The following is a 14,223-nucleotide window of genomic DNA, read 5'->3' on the forward strand; positions in this document are numbered from 1 at the left end:
CTTTTCTTTTGGGAGCCTGTACCACCTGTTGTTTCAGTGGAGATAACAACAGCCTGTTTGCAAAGGAAGAAGTTCAGAAACCTTCTGGGTGGCACTCATAGTTTCTCACACTTTTCTTGTACAATGGTGTGGGTCAGGGGAGGAGGATGAAAGGGTGGGGAATTTGCGTAGCTGTTGAATTTCCCCTCTCTCAAAAGTCAGCGACCCCATTTGCAGCCAGGCTCACAAAGGTAGTGGAGGGAGAGGGTAAGGGAAGGCAGAGCTATCAGTCTCTAATGGAGCTGGTACAGTAGCAGACTCCTGGCAACAAACAAAACTCCCAAACTTCATGGAACTACTTGACTTCAGTATAGAGGTGGTACTCTCCAGAATCATCCTTCCCTGTGGTTTGCAGACACAGCAAAACCAGGTTAAGCATTTGCCATATAGAAATGAGTCTTCTAGATTTTTCTGGGGCCCATGGCAGGCATGGGAATAGGGGATTTCCCTTTAAATGTCTGTGGGCCATCTTGTGATGCTGTATTTAGAGCAAGCTGAGTGTATCAGTGACTAGTCTCCTATATATAGCATTCAGACATGGCTGTTTGGACACTGCTCAGCTCATGTGGTTTCCTCCTGTTGCATTTGTTGTGCACAAGTCAAGACAGGAGCCTCAGGTCTATTTTCAGGCTTTAGAAGTGATTTAGCTAAGGTGGAGTTAATGTGGGCAAACAGATTTATAGCTGTTTAAAGGTTGGTTTTCATCCCTCTGGGGAAATCACACAGAACAGGAGGATGCTAGTAATGCCAATGGTCATCCACAGATTCTAGGATGGGATCTGTAACACCTGAAGCAGATGCTTATATGGATGGACCTTAAAAACAGGAAGTCTGTGCTTTGCTATCCTTAGGTTGCCACTTAACAACTGTTGTAAATGCACCTAAATGCAGTCTGTGTACGGCTTTCCATCCCATCTCGGAGTGCAGGTTCTCAAACTTCCTCTAGCACTGTGTCAGCTATCTGTATAGGGTGTGGGACTAAGGACCAGGTTTCTCTAAAAGCAGCCCTTCTCTCTTCCTGTACTTGACAAATGAGGTTGCAGCTGGATCTGTTTCCTGACCCAACTAACCCCACGGATCTGCAGATGCAGGGAACTGCATGAAGTAGGAATGCCATAGTCATGCAGCAACTGCATGTTGGTAGGGATAAATAGGCTGGGAAACTTGGGCTTCTCTGTTACATCCACATGAATATATACAGACTTATCAGTCCAGCTCCCATCTTATCCATTGAAGAGGTACAAGTACTTGTGGGACATCATAAAATGGTAGAATGTCTTGGGTTGGAAGGGGCCTCAAAGATCATCTAGTTTCAACTCTCCTGCCATGGGCAGGGCTGCCAACCACTAAATCCAGGCACTAGACATACTTCATGCTACCCTGGAGAAGACATCTAAAATAAGTTAGGCTGACCCCATTCTGGTATCATTATTTCCCCATTAGCAAGAATCACTACATCTACCCCAAAGAAGCTCAGAATCAGAGAAGTCCCACTGATGATGTTCGGATGTCTAGTGGAAAGATCCCGAACCTTAGGGCTTAATCTGGGAGCAGGTGTACTCATGCCTAGCAGCTATGAAAGCTTGAAAGAGCAATGAAATATAGCTGGGTGGGGACCCCACACTTCCTGCTTGGCTTTCACTGCTCTGAAAGTGAGACTAAAACTGGAAAGAGGGTTGAGAGGGACACTCCTCATTGCCTTTTATATATATATATATATTATTTTATAAAAAGAGCTCAGATTCTTCCATCAAAAGGATAATCTCTATCAGAAACACCTTTTGTTCTCCAGGAGACAACGTGAATTTCTCTCTCTGGAAAGATTTTAAAAGCTAAAACCCCTGTTATTTCTGTAAACAGGAAAGAGAAGCAGAGCAGACTCACAAAAAAAGAAAAAGCCAAATCTCTATTGGGAATATCCTCCTGTTTTCAGAGCTAGGTCATAACCCACTAACTCCAGCTTTAGTGAATGTTTATCATATACGCTCTTGAAACAAAGCAAACTTGTCCCCTCACCTGTCCCACAGGAAAGAGACACAACTATTCATTTTACCCTTTGGTACATATTTTCATTTTTTGTGAATTTTTTTTTTCCTTTTGGTGCAGATTATTAAAAGCAAGTTGTTGACATTGCTTTCTTATTTTCCTAGAGAGCTTCTGATTAATTTAATATCCAGCATCACTCCATTTCTGCAATATTTGAGTCACACAAACTCCAAAGAAACACCTGAAAAATAATTATCCCCATTGTATTTATTTACAGTTCTAAATTCTGTATTCTCTTTCAGGCTTTAGCTGTCTTCTAAGACATGTATGCCAAACAGTGCCTAGTTTTTCAAACAGTGCATATAAAACACTTTCAAAGAGCTATTTAGTGTAACGAAGGAAATAAAGATATCTTGAGCTGAGATGTAGCTACAATATCTCTTTTTCTTTGCACTTTCATTTGTTTGCCCAGCAGTTCCTGTAAGATTCTGAGACAACTGTTAACAGACCTCCTGCTGTGTTGTTTTTTTTTTTTTTGCCTTTGTGTTTTTAAATGACACAATTAGAGTTTGCCTCAAATACTTCACCATCTTGCTCCAGCATGGCCGCTAATGCTCTGAACTGAACTTCCTGCCAGCCTGCACCTCTTTTTCACTTTCTTTCCATTAAAATAAAAACAAAACTTAGAAAAGTTTAGAGGAAGGGGAGGGGTCATAATGGGACATATTAATATTGTTCCTTCTGCAGGCACGGTTTCATGCCTAGGTTTAACCCTGTTCAGCAGTTGAGGCATTTAATATTTTTAATTAATCTGGAAACCTTATAAATGCATTTGGACCTAGACTCATGGAAATACTGGGCTGGAAAAGAGTGTTTTGCTCATCTCTCTGCCTCTTGGCAGACTATGTCTACATTATCCTTGATAAATCTCTCTGGCCATCTGTTGGAATGAAGCTACCTCTGTACCTGATATTACCGCATATTCCTCAAAAATACAGCCAAATTTGACACAGCGGAACTTGAGACTGCAAATGGATTCTATGTCTAACAACCACACCTTACAAGTGTGTGGCACAAAGGATTTGGGAGGCTTATTTAGGAAATTCAGGCACACTAACAACTTGAGCATTACTCCCTTGAGCACTGGGCACAGCTCACACTTTACAGTTAGCACCAGAATGGGTATTTCAAACCATTCAGCCTTCTCCACATCCTTGCATTTTCAAGTTTACCCTGCTAAATACCTTAAAAGCAGAAATACCTCTTACACGGCAGCTCTCCAGCTTCTGCCTTCCTTCTCTGCTCCATCAATCTCTGCCACAATGGCTTCACTGAAATCACGCCCACTGAGTCCTTTGTTTCCATCCATCTCAGGACTCTTTTCTGTAGATGTCACATTTATGCCCTCTTTTGTCAAGACAACTACAAGACCAACCTCTGTGCCTTTCCCACTCTAAATGACTCCAGATATCTTTTTATAGAAGCTTTGACACATTATTCATAGAATGACCTGGGTTGGAAAAGACCTTAAAGATCATCTAATTTCAACACCCCTACTGTGGGCAGGGCTGCCAGCCACTAGACCAGGCTGCCCAGAGCCATATCCCCTCTTCCTCAGTCGTAACAGAGCCCATTTTAAACTGTTTCTATATTATAAGGTAGTTATATAATTATAAGGTAGTTATAAGTGAATCCAGTTAGGCTGGAAGCTCTCTCCCCACATATAGTTTGATGTCCTTTCCTCATCATCCGAACCTCATGGGTGTTCCTGAGAGACCTTCCATCTTTCTCCATATCTTTCCACTCTATTTATCATCGATCCACCAGTTTCTTTCTGTGTAACTTTCTTTAGTTATTTCCTTGACTAGGGGGAACACAGTGTTCTGACTGGGGATATGCAGTGGGTGGAAGAATGCAATATAAAGGTCAGCCAAAATTCATTTTAGCCTGAAGTGTTGAGAATCAGAGGGTTTGTGTTCTTTTTATTTCTTCCTTTCTTCCTTTTTTTTTTCCCATAAATCATGTCCTGGCTGCTAGAGCAAAATTTCATGGATTCGGCTTCATGCTATGTGAAGAGAGAAACCACCTCCCTTCTTCAGACCTTCAATGTTTTCCCTACTAGACAGCACAAGTTAGCACTGGACTATAGTGTTTTGTGAGCTCAGAAGGTAGTGCAGCAACTCACATACAGCCAACAAATATTCGGTCTTACACAAGATATCTTACACTAGATATCTTGTTACCGCTGTGGCTCATCATCGGTAGGAACCATGAAGTGCTCACACCTCAGCAGAGGTTTCCTAAACAAGTTAAGCCATGCAGAGTGCACTGATCCTGACACACTAGAGCTACCCTTCCCTCTCCTCTTTGCCCTTAACAAATAGTCAGAAGTGGGGATCCATTTTAGGGCCAGTTCTACCTGATGTTTTCATAAATGACTTTGATGTAAGACTTGAAAGGTATACTAACTAACTTTGTGGATGACACTGAATTAGGGGGAGCTGCTGACTCCCCTGAGGGTAGAAAGGCCTTGCAGAGAGAAATGACAAACTGGATGCTGGCCAAGTGTCAAATGGAGGTGAAGTTTAACAACATCAAGTGCTGGATTCTGCTCCTGTGATAGGGAAACCCTGGATATTTGTACAGAACAGGGATGGGATGAGAGGCTGGAGAACAGACTTGTGGGGCCTTGGGTGGTCTCATATAGAGGGTGGCAACCCTGACCATGGCAGTGGAGTTGGATCTGGATGCGCTTTAAAATCCCTTCCAACCCAAGCCATTTTATGATCTTGATGTCAAGTGGAATCTCAGCCAGCAGTGTCCCCAGGCAGCCAAAAGGGCCAATCATACCCTGGGGTGCACCAGGCCCAGCACTGTTACCAGGCTCTGCACTGTGTGGTCTCACTTCCAGCACAGGACGCAGTTTGGATGCCACAGTATAAGGACCTAAAATTATCTGAGGGCATCCAAAGGAGGTCTATGAAATGGTGAAGGGTCTGGAGAGCAAGCTGTATGAGGAGCAACTTAGGTTCATTGGTTTGTTTGGCCTAGAGCAGAGGAGGCTGAGGGGAGGCCTCATGGCAGCTATGGCCCCTCACAGGGAGCAGAGGGGCAGCACTGAGCTCTGCTCTCTGGAGACAGCAAAAAGGCCTGAGGGAATGGCCTTTTGCAGCTGTGTCAGGGGAGAGTCAGACTGGGTGTTAGGGAAAGGTTCTTCACCCAAGAGTGGTCGGAACAGGCTGCCCGGGGCAGTGAGCACACCCCAAGTTGCCTGTGTGTTCCTATGTGGAGCCAGGAGTTGGACTTGATGGTCCTTATGGGTCCCTTCCAACTCAGGATATTCTGTGATTACATGATTTTTGGTTCTTCAAAAAGAAATGAGTAAAGGGAGGACATGATGATAAGCTATATATCTATAGCTTCATCTTAGTGCAATAAGCTGTGGAAAAAAAAAAAAATCATTTAACTTTCAATGGGTTTTATGGGCTGCAGTTGCCCTGACAAACACCCTCCCCTTGTACGAAGGGGAGGGGGAGACTGGGGAGCTGAAAGCGGAAGCCAGAGGATACATGTTCTCTACTATTTCACCAGTATTATAAATCAAAACATAAAAAACAAGTGTCACAGCTCTGTTGCAGAAAGCAGTGGTGGGAGGGGGAAACCTAGCTAAAGTCATCTCATAATATGTTCACAGAGATTCAAGACAAATAACAGTGGCTCCCGCATTGGCATTTTTCTCTCTGGTTTCCATGGATAAGTAGGGTACAACCTTGCCTAAATCCCATTCACAAGCCAGAACAAATCTCTCTAAGCCTCAGCTGCTCTTTCTTTTCTCAGCACATCAAGTTCAAAATGCCAGCTCTTTCCTCTCAGATGGATTCTTTCCCCACTGCAGTCCTGATGTGTACTACAAGCTCACCAGCATATAGAAGCTCCACAGCAAATTCAAATTACTACATCAAAGGTCTCCTCAAAATGAAAGGCTTCAATCCAAGTGAAAAATTATCCAAATATGAGTTTACTTTTGAAACAAACTAGAAGTTATGTATGTATTATTAGTATACTTGTGCCAGAGCAAAACTGCAGTGTCTGCCAACTTCATAAAGTTACTCCAGCCTTACTCTTGTGTTTGCAAGTAGTCCTGCTGCCACTAGCATTTCTCATATATTTCTCTTCATTAAGAAACAAAAAACAAAACCAAAACAAAACAAAAAAAACCCACCAGAATTAAAGCCACATACCTGAGCAGTTTATTTAGGTTACAAGCTAAATTTCACTGTCAGAAAGATACATGAATCTCACAGTGTGGTTACTACTGCTGCCGGGCTGTTCCTGAGGACAGAATTTGGACTGAAGTGTTCAGTTACTGCATAAACTGACAACACGAACAATGCATACATCTACCAAACCAAAGAAAAACATTATTACAAGTCCGATGCTATGGATATTTCTTAAGGAGATCCTTCTCCCACAGAACACCAGAATAACTCCACAAAACAACTACGTAACAAAAGTTCTACAGACAGTTTGCTTTGAGAATATACTGCTCTTGATTCCTGCACTCCTGAAATGAATGCCTTAAGTACATTTTCTTCTCAGACCATGTGTGCGTTTATAATAGTGAAACATTCATTATGCTTACTGGGATGGGCTGTTTATTATTTTATTCCAGAAAACATCTGGTACAGTGACATAACGGGGACTTCCTGCTTGCACTTCCTGTCCTGGGTGGGTATCTTCTCTGGAATTAATTATCTGGATGTGATAGCAAAACAGTGCTTGTGTTTGACTTAGAGCTATGGTTTCGGTTATGTCTGCTATAGTGTTCTATTGGATCTCAGCTTGGATATTAGGAAAAATTCTCAGAAAGAGCAGTGAGGCATTGGAACAGGCTGCCCGGGGACGTTGTGGATTCTCCTTCTCTGGAGATATTCAAGACCTGCCTGGATGCCTACCTGTGCAGCCTGATGTAGGGGACCTGTTTTGCAGGAGGGCTGGACTTTATGATCTCTGGAGGTCCCTTCCAGCACCTACAATTCTGTGATTCTGTCTTTTCCAACCTTAATGATTCTATGATTCTTTCACATGCCTTGCGCAAGGAGAGAAATAGAGGATTCCATGCAAAGCCCTATCCCCATAGATAGATCTGTGTCTGTGTGTTTGTAGAATCATAGAATGGCTTGGGTTAGAAGGGACCTCAAGGATCATCAAGCTCCAATGCCCCTGCCACAGGCAGGGTTGCCAACAGCTAAATCAAGTACTAGATCAGATTGCCCAGGGCCCCATCCAACTTGGCCTTAAACACCTCCAGGGATGGGGCATCCACAACATCTCTGGGCAACCTGTTCCAACACATGACCACTCAGTAAAAAAAATTCCCCCTGACAATATGGAGGATTCAGTAAGGAATTGAATCATGTTCCATGCCCCAGTTTCCTTTCATTCTTCTTCCAGGGGAGTCAGTGCCTACCTCTGTGATGATCTGCTTATTCAGAGGGAGATACTTTCCCTGATTTCATGTGTTCAGTAGGTAAGATGTATCTTCCTGGGATAGAACTTGTGCTAGACACTGTCACTACAGCACAGCAGTATCACATTGACCATTTGGAAGAATATGACATCCAGAAATGTTCAGTGGGGAAAAAGACAGCATGTGGTACTCAAACAGTTCAGAAAGAGATTCAAACTGGCCAGTGTGCTGGACAGGAAACCTATCGTGTAGCCTGTTCAGTGAGCAGCTACCCTGAGGCAGTCAACAAAATGTTAGGAACTGACTATAAATCTGAAGTCCCACCTGTCACTGCAGTCAGCAATCTCAGCCAATACAGACACTGTTCTGTAAGATTTTCTTCTAAACTTATCTATCTACCGAACTTCTTCTCAAATTACTAGCAGGGAGACATACACGTCTTCTGAAATACAGGTAAAGGCCAAATAAAAAGAGCTGTAATAAACAGTGGCTGCAAATTTGGAGTTGTTATTGATGGTGAGAAACTTCAGTTCACTTCTTTTCTTGGCCTAAAGTAAATGAAAGCCACATAATATAATTTCTGAGACTGATGCCTCATTCCACACTTTTCATGTTGAAGTGATCTTGAATAAGTGTGCTTCAGTGAGTCAAATGCAGAATCAATTTGTGGTTCAATGTTATGAGAAGTCACCTTTGGCGTTGGAAAAATCTGATTTTTCTCCCTATTTTGGGAAGTGTTTCTAGATTTTATCCAGTATGTTTCATATTTCCTTGCTGTCATTTATTGTTAAGAAAGTTTAACAAAAACGTTACCCTACAACATCTGGCCCAGAAGATTAGTGAGGAGCTGGTAACCAGTGAGATCCATTTCTTCTCACTTTCCCAGCTGAGGTCCCAGCTTTGCCACACAAGAGCAAATGCATTAGTTCCATTATCCCTTTCTGGCCACATTATCTCCTGAGAGTAAGGGTTTATCTTCTTTCTGCTCTGACACATATACTATAAGGCTGGCCACTGTAGGTCACTAAGGTCCTACTAAATACGAGCTGGACAGTTTGAGTGTATAAAATGAAGCTAATAGTGTTGGAACCAGCAGTATGTGGGCACACATGTCCCTCTGGTTCCAAGAGCAAAAGCACATCCACCCCTAAACGACTGAAACTGCAACACTGAAGCTTCCAATCTAGACCTTGGTCTGCTAACATCTTACCTGGGAGCTTGTCACTATGCCATGAAGAACCCTGTTCTATCCATAAATACGAACCTGGAAGACTTCTTTTTTCCTTACATCAACTTCTCTCACTGTTTCCACTTCCAAATCTGTAACGTTTTTGTTACCTCTGCTATAACTCTTTCCTATACACATTGTAAACTTATTAGGGTAATTTTTTTTATGCATCTGTGCACTATCTCATCCTCAGCTCCTGATCAGGGCAGTAATAATTATGGAGAGGGGCATTCTCCTGTCATGTTTGTTGATAGTTATAATCTGCTAAATACAAAAGTCCTGTTATTACCACATTTGAATGCCTTTAATACACAGTGTAGGATGTTCCAATCATCTCTATAGGCACCTCTCTTTGATGTCGTATCAAATTCTTCCCCTTAACGGTTTGTGGTCTCGCAACCCTGGATGAAAACTATCTGAATTTTTCACCACTGTAACTATAGAGTAAATAAACTCTAGGAAATGATCTCAGTATAGCAATAATTTCATAAAATATATATTTCCTACAAAAAAAAAAAAAAAAAAAGAATCTGACACATTTGTGTTTTCTTGTTTTCTAGTTCATTATCAATGGGAATAAGATGCAGGGCTTTTTCTAAGCTCAGGTATTCAGCAGGCACTACTGATGAAATATCGATCACAAAAATTATGCAGGGAAGGGTACAATTTCTCCAAAAAGAGTCTCATCTGCCCCTGGAGAAGTGGAGGCATCTCCTGATGGAAGAGTAAGAGTTCCCTGGCCTTGGGCAGAATGGGGCAGAATTTCCCCATTCTCACTCATTTACCAATTGGATTTTTTTTGTCTTTTCAGTTTTTTTAGGTCTTTTAGTTATTTCCTATGTATATGCTCTGACTGTTGTTGTATCTTTCGAAGATAAGCAGGGCATCTGTGCTTCACAGTGATAAGGAAATGGAAATACATTTCTTATTAATTAAAGCCATGCAAATTAAAAGATGCAGTGGTTGAGAAGCATCCCAAAACAGGTCAGATGTGATATGGAAATGACCATTCACAAAAACTGTGAAAACGTTACATGGAGTTTATCATCTGCAAATCTCAGAGCTCTTTACAGCTCAGATGAATATCAAGACATTCGTTTTGGAGATAAGTGAACCCTACATCCGCACCACACAGCAGCTCACTGATGGGGTGAGAGAGACAAGGCACAGCTATGTGAAATCTACGCAATTTTCATTTCATCTGGCCCTGAATACATCCTTTGCCATTGTATACTTCTTCCATTCAGCATTTCTTCCCCAAAAGATTAGACAGGGGAAAGCAGTTTTACATATAGCTGGAAATAGAAATATCTCAAAACGGGATGACACAATTCTACCCCAGCAAGCTGTTCCAAAGCAGTGGTGTTGCTATAAGGTACTGTAGAAACCAGAGAAATTATCCACTGCTAAGACAGCTGTGCTTAATTTGAAAAGCAGTCTGGGTTCATTCCCCACACATCATCAAAGTTAATTAATTGTCTCCACTACTGGATGTAATCTGGTAGGTGATAACAAATTAAAAACCTCCACCAGGCCTGATAAATCAAATGAACAAAATGAACACAAACAAGCAATAATACAGAAATCACTACGCGATTGCCAATGTCTTCCTTCCAGTCAAGCCTACTACCAGGAGTCCCTCAGGTTTGGATTCAAGCCTAGGCTTGAAGTGTAGAGAATAACATGGCAAAATAGATACAAACCCAAGACTGCCTTCTGTTGTGCACTTAGTACGTGACTCATTTCTATCTAAGAACTGGAGATGGCACATGAATAGCTCTGCAAAGGAACTGTTCATCCACTCTAAACTGTATGTGCTTGTGATCACAGAATCGAGGCCTTGACTAGTCTTAACAGATGCAGGTTTTGGATATTCATAGAATCATAGATTCAAACAGTCATAGAATCATAGTCATAGAATGGCTTGGGTTGGAAAGGCCATCAAGTTCCAACCCCCTGCCTTATGCAGGACTGCCAAACACTAAATCAGGCACTAGATCATGTTGCCCTGGACTCCATTCAACCTGGCCTTGAACACCTTTAGGAAGACAGCATCAAGTGATGTTTCACACCACTGTATGGACTTTCTCTTCATTTTCTGTTTCAATAATCACTTTTTGAAGGCCTAGGCAAAGACCAACATTCTGCTTATGCAAATCTTGGTCAGTAAAATGGGAAGCAAAATGAGAATTTTCAGCTAAGTTTTTAAACTTAGATCCATGAACATACATGCAAGAAGCTGAGAGCAGCTCTGAGAGAGCAGCTATTCTGACAGAATATTTCATCCCCTTTCCAGGCTGCTACAGAGCTGGCTAATCTTTGTAATTAAACCCAGACAATTAGAGAAGAAACCAAAAAGTTACCATCAGAAGTTATACTCACCACATCACCTTGTTTGCAACAAAATGGAAAGATAATAGAGAGACTAACTTGGAAAAGATCCAAAGGAGGAAAAATAAGAACCTGCCATGCTGGGAAACTAAGCTGCTGAGGCTCTTTCCTTCCACCTCTCCTTCCTCGTCTCTCCCCAAGCTTTTCTTTTGAGGCCCTGTACCTCTGATGTGCTGCTGAGGTGCACAGTGCATCCGTGAGAAGCTCTGAGAGCCAACTGGGTGACTTTCTTTGAAAGGAAGCACACTTGTGGCAGAAAGAAAAAAAGAGTTATCTCCGCCCTGGCTGTGTAACAGTGCTCTGTTCATATCAGTCCTTGCTGTGCAAAAAAAAAAAAAAAAAAAAAAAAAAAGAAAAGAAAAAAAAAAAAGAAAGAAAAAACAAGAAAAATTTTGCCCAATGTGTCAAAGCGATTACAAAAACAGCCTGAGGAAATGGTGAGTGCTGAGATGCAGTGTGGTTCAGGAGGAAGATCTAAATCCTCGGTAGGGCTTTGGAAAAAATCCCAAAGGATGTGTAGAACAGGGGAGAAAGTCTTACTAAGCTTTGCATTGCCTATGTCTGTGCAACTGGAGCATCATCTTAAAGTGGTCAGACTTTCAGCTCAGAAACATGACTTGCTTCATTCATTGTGTGCCCTTGGGGTTGGCCAAAAAGTCATGGGAGGAAACCAATGAGTGCAGCATGGCTTAAGGAGCTCAGAGAAAGTGAGGACTGGTGGATGCCAAAGTCTCATGATAAGCCTAGACACCAAAAAAGTAACAGAAGTGATGACCTAAAACCTGTCCTGAGATCCAGATTTAAGTGATATTGGATGTTCAGCAATAGGCTGCCTTAGGAGGCCCTCTGTCACCTCCAGCTGAATGCAGCTGTGTCCCACTGCAAACAGGGTGGACAGGAACCTCCTTGGTGCAGGTGCTCCTTTTGGTCCTTCCATTGGGCTCCAAGCATGTATTTCCTGGAAACCCCAAAGTGCTGCATGGGCTCAGCTGGGATGTGAAGTTCTTTTCTAGAAGAGAAAGGAAAAAGAAGAGAGGAGAGGAGAGGAGAGGAGAGGAGAGGAGAGGAGAGGAGAGGAGAGGAGAGGAGAGGAGAGGAGAGGAGAGGAGAGGAGAGGAGAGGAGAGGAGAGGAGAGGAGAGGAGAGGAGAGGAGAGGAGAGGAGAGGAGAGGAGAGGAGAGGAGAGGAGAGGAGAGGAGAGGAGAGGAGGATGACCTCAGGATCTCAAGGATTTGTCTGTTTAAAAATACGAAAGTCAGAACATTGCTCTATTTACCGCATATATTTCTACTTCTTCCTTCCCCAACACTTCTTTTTTCTTTTTAATAGCAAGTTCAGTTAAACTTATCTCTTCCTGCCCTAATAACCTTACTAAACAACTTGCTATTACCATGACTCAATTAAGATGCTTTCAGCTGCTGGAGTCATTTTCTTTGCCACTCTTACTTCATTGGTGAAAATCTTAAAAAGGGCCCATAAAAAGCTTTCTATTCCTGAAAGTATCGCACTACAGGAGGCTGGGGAAAAGTACAGCTGGAAAGTTAGCTGCAACGCATTAACAAGGTTTCATTAAAAAGGATCCGATTACACCCAAGAGTTTAACTCCGTTATCATTCAGTCCGTGCAGGGAATAGAACCAAGGCCAAGCAGCCAGGCTGAGCTTTTGAGCCCCCTCCTACAGGAGGAAATGCAGCTCACAACACTGTGTGGCAGAGGAGGGATGGAGATGGCTCACTTGTCTTTACTGCTCCAGTCTTCTTTCAAACTTAGCACAGTGTTGGTCTGTTGAATATTACAGATTTGATCCAAAATGATTTACACAGATAATGATATATATTAACAGCTGTAAAACTGAACTTCTATCTCTCCGTCTTACTACGTACTGCTGTAGCCATGAAACACCTAAATACATCAAAGAACCTAGAAGGGGAAAGTATTCCCCCCCCTATTTTTCCCCGGTTTGTTTACATGGTGTTGAATAACACTCTGGTTATTATCAGTTTTCAATGTTTTTCTCTTTTTCCCCTCTTCTTTGTATCACACGATGTCACCAGAGAGAAAACAACACTTTTTAAAGGCAGGAAAATGTGATTCTGAAACCACAAACACTTACAAAAGGCGGCTTTAAAACCCTGCGACAGAATGAGAACTGAGAGATGAAGCAGCGCTCTGAGCAGCAAGCATCCCTCTTATACCGCGTCCCCGCCGGGACCGGAGCACCCAGCCCCGCATACCTGCTGTCCGCGCAGCGAATGTCGGCTCCGTGCGGATCGGATCGGCACAGCTCGGAGCAGCCCGGTTCAGCCCGGCTCGGCTCAGTTCGTCTTGGCACGGCTTGAGCGCAGTTCACCTCCGTTGTGCCGCAGCCGCCCCCGCCCCGCTGCCGGAACTGCCCTCAATGCCTCTTCCTCCTCCCCCTCGGCGCCACCCGCCTCCCAACCCCTTTGCCTCCTCCTGGGCTGCTCGCCGATGGGCTCCATCCCCGGGTGAGCGTCTTGTCCTGCCATGCAAGGGACCCTCTTTCATAAACCACATTGGCAGCAACCACAGCCCAGAAAGGCAACAGTATCCTGGGCTGCACTAAAAGCGGTATGGCCAGCAAGGTGAGGGAGGTGATCCTGCCCCTCTGCTCTGCACTTATGAGGCCTCACCTGAAGTACCGTGTCTAGATGGGGAGTCCTCTGCACAGAAGAGACATGGACCTGTTGACGTGCATCCGGAAGAGGGCCACCAAAATGACCCCAGGGATGGAACACCTCTCCTATGAGGACAGGCTGAGAGAGCTGAGGCTGTGCAGGCTGGAGAAGGCTGAGGGGGGACCTGAGAGCAGCCTTTCAGCATCTAAAGGGGGGCTACAAGAAAGAAAGGGACAGACTTTAACAGGGCCTTTCATGATGGGGAAATAGTTTCAAACTAAAAGAGGGAAGATTTAGACTGGATATTTAGAGGGTGGTAATGCACTGGAACAGGTTGCCCAGAGAGGTTGTGGATGCCCCATCCCCTGGCAGGGGGGGTTGAAACTAGAAGATCTTTGGGGTCCTTTTCAACCCAGGCCATTCTATGATTCTATGATATGATATAAGGAAAAAGTTTTTTAAGATAAGGGTGG

General features: G+C 43.3%; 1 protein-coding gene across 3 annotated transcripts in view; it reads right to left on the reverse strand.

Annotated features, from left to right (window-relative positions):
• Window positions 1-13,476, reverse strand: part of PRKCQ (protein kinase C theta) — a 54,807-nt gene extending 41,331 nt beyond the window's left edge. Inside the window, exons 1-2 of one of the 3 annotated variants that reach the window (XM_046909153.1) lie at window positions 13,349-13,476; window positions 11,106-12,123 (exon numbers count right to left, since the gene is read on the reverse strand). The gene's annotated coding sequence lies outside the window, so the exon portion shown is untranslated. Of the gene's footprint in view, window positions 1-3,286; window positions 7,232-11,105; window positions 12,124-13,348 lie in introns of those variants that run through there. The other 2 variants (XM_040654341.2, XM_040654348.2) reach the window with 2 other exon arrangements.
• Window positions 13,477-14,223: the final 747 nt, after the last annotated feature.

This window comes from Gallus gallus, chromosome 1 (assembly GCF_016699485.2).
Source record: "Gallus gallus isolate bGalGal1 chromosome 1, bGalGal1.mat.broiler.GRCg7b, whole genome shotgun sequence".
In the NCBI taxonomy this organism is placed as follows: Eukaryota; Metazoa; Chordata; class Aves; order Galliformes; family Phasianidae; genus Gallus; species Gallus gallus.